Below are 3,801 nucleotides of genomic sequence, written 5' to 3' on the forward strand. Positions count from 1 at the left end.
ACGTATATGCGCAATTTCTGTATATGGAATTTGCGCATCTACGATGCAGATACATGAACGACGTGCATATATAGAAGATATGCACATACATGAAAGTTAGGGATATACAGAAGACATGCGCATATTTTCTGTATATGCGCATATCTTCTGTATATGCACAGTTTCCATATATGCACAATTTCTACATATTGAATTTACGCATATACGATGCAGATAAATAAACGACGTGCATATACGGAAGATATGCACATACAGGAAAGTTAGGGATATATGGAAGATATGCTCATTTCTTCCGTATATGCGGAATTTCCGTATATGTGCATATCTTCCGTATATGCACAGTTTCCGTATATGCGCAATTTCTGTATATTGAATTTGCGCATATACGATGCAGATACATAAACAAAGATATGTACAATTTCCATATACAAAAATTGTGCATGTCTTCCGTATATCCCTAACTTTCCTGTATATGCACGTCGTTCATGTATCTGCATCGCAGATGCGGAAATTCCATAGACAGAAATTGCGCATATACAGAAATTGGGCATATACGGAAGATGTGTGCATATACGGAAGATATGCATATATCTTTCGTATATCCCTAACTTTCCTGTATGTGCACATCTTCCGTATATGCACGTCGTTCATGTATCTGCATCACAGATGTGCAAATTCCATATACAGAAATTGCGCATATACAGAAATTGGGCATATACGGAAGATATGCACATATCTTCCGTATATGCGCAATTTCCGTATATGCGCATATCTTCCGTATATGCACAGTTTTCGTATATGCACATACAGGAAAGTTAGGGATATACGGAAGATATGCGCATATCTTCCGTATAAGCCCAATTTTCATATATGCGCACATCTTCCGTATATGCCCAATTTTCGTATATGCGCAATTTTTGTATGTGGAATTTGCGCATCTGTGATGCAGATATATGAACGACGTGCATATACGGAAGATATGCACATACATAAAAGTTAGGGATATACGGAAGACATGCGCATATCTTCCATATATGCGCAATTTCCATATATGCGCATATCTTCCGTATATGCACAGTTTCCGTATATGCGCAATTTTTGTATATTGAATTTGCGCATATACGATGCAGATACATGAACGACGTGCATATATGGAAGATATGCACATACAGTAAAGTTAGGGATATACGGAAGACATGCACATATCTTCTGTATATGTCCAATTTCCGTATATGTGCACATCTTCCGTATATGCACAGTTTTCGTATATGCGCAATTCCTATATATGGAATCTATGCATCTGCGATGTAGATACATGAACGACGTGCATATACGGACGATATGCACATACAGGAAACTTATGGATATACGGAAGACATGCGCATATCTTCTGTATATGCCCAATTTCCGTATATGCGCACATCTTTCGTATATGCACAGTTTCCGTATATGCGCAATTCCTGTACACGGAAATTGTGCATATACGGAAGATATGCGCATATCTTCCGTATATGCCCAGTTTACGTATATGCACACTTTCTGTATATGGAATCTGCGCATATACGATGCAGATACATGAACGACGTGCATATACGAGAGATATGCACATACAGGAAAGTTAGGGATATACACAAGATATGCGCATATTTTCCGTATATGCGGAATTTCCATATATGCACATATCTTCCGTATATGCACAATTTCCGTATATGCACACATCTTCCTTATATGCACAGTTTCAATATATGCGCAATTTCAGTATATGGAAATTGTACATATCTTCATTTATGTATCTACGCATATACGGAAACTGTTCATATACGGAAGATGTGCGCATATACGGAAATTGGGCATATACGGAAGATATTCGCATGTCTTCCGTATATCCCTAACTTTACTGTATGTGCATATCTTTTGTATATGCACGTCATTCATGTATCTGCATCGCAGATGCGTAGATTCTGTATACAGGAATTGCGCATATACGGAAACTGTGCATATACGGAAGATGTGCGCATATACGGAAATTGGGCATATACGAAAGATATGCACACGTCTTTCATATATACCTAACTTTCCTCTATGTGCATATCTACCATATATGCACGTCGTTCATGTATCTGCATCGCAGATGTGCAGATTCCATATACAAGAATTGCGCATATACGGAAATTGTGCATATACGCAACATATGTGCCATATCTTGCGTATATGCACAGTTTCCGTATACGTGCAATTTCTGTATATGGAATCTGCGCATATACGATGCAGATACATGAATGACGTGCATATACGGGAGATATGCACATACAAGAAAGTTAGGGATATACGGAAGATATGCGCATATCTTCCGTATATGCCCAATTTCCGTATATGCGCATATCTTCCGTATATGCACAATTTTCGTATATGCGCAATTCATGTATATGGAATCTGCGCATCTGCGATGCAGATACATGAACGACGTGCATATACAGGAGATATGCACATACATGAAAGTTAGGGATATACAGAAGATATGCGCATATGTTCCGTATATGCGCAATTTCCGTATATGCGCATATCTTTCATATATGCGCAATTTCCGTATATGTGCATATTTTCTGTATATGGACAGTTTCAGTATATGCGCAATTTCTGTATATGAAAATTGTACATATCTTCGTTTATGTATCTGCGCATATACGGAAACTGTGCATATACGGAAGATGTGCGCATATACGGAAATTGGGCATATACGGAAGATATGCGGCTGTCTTCCGTATATCCCTAACTTTCCTGTATGTGTATATCTTCCGTATATACAAGTCGTTCATGTATCTGCATCACAGATGCGCAGATTCCATATACAAAAATTGTGCATATACAGAAATTGTGCATATACGGAAGATATGCGCATATACGGAAATTGGGTATATACGGAAGATATCTGCATATCTTCTGTATATCCCTAACTTTCTTGTATGTACATATCTCCCGTATATGCACGTCTTTCATGTATTTGCATCGTATATGCGCAGATTCCATACACAGAAATTGCGCTTATACGGAAATTGTGCATATACGCAAGATATGGCACATATGTTGCGTATATGCACAATTTCCATATATGCGGAATTCTTGTATATGGAATCTACACATCTGCGATGCCGATACATGAACGACGTGCATATACGGCAGATATGCACATACAGGAAAGTTAGGGATATACGGAAGACATGCGCATATCTTCCGTATATGCCCAATTTCCGTATATGCGCACATTTGCCGTATATGCACAGTTTCCATATATGCGCAATTCCTGTATATGGTATCTGTGCATCTGATACATGAACAACGTGCATATACGGAAGATATGCACATACAGTAAAGTTAGGGATATACGGAAGACATGCACATATCTTTTGTATATGCCCAATTTTTGTATATGCGTACATTTTCCGTATATGCACAGTTTCTGTATATGCGCAGATACATAAACGAAGATATGTACAATTTCCATATATAGAAATTGCGCATATACTGAAACTGTGCATATACGGAAGATGTGCGCATATACGGAAATTGTGCATATACGGAAGATATGCGCATATACGGAAGATATGCGCATATACGGAAATTGTGCATATACAGAGCTTATGCGTATATCTTCTGTATATCCCTAACTTTCCAGTATGTGCATATCTCCCGTATATGCACGTCATTCATGTATCTGCATCGTATATGCGCAGATTCCATATACAGAAATTGTGCATATACGGAAACTGGCCATATACGGAAGATATGCGCATATCTTCCGTA

This window comes from Pinus tabuliformis, chromosome 2_2 (assembly GCF_031772625.1).
Source record: "Pinus tabuliformis cultivar Carrire ecotype Pingquan chromosome 2_2, CPIR1, whole genome shotgun sequence".
Classification (NCBI taxonomy): domain Eukaryota; kingdom Viridiplantae; phylum Streptophyta; class Pinopsida; order Pinales; family Pinaceae; genus Pinus; species Pinus tabuliformis.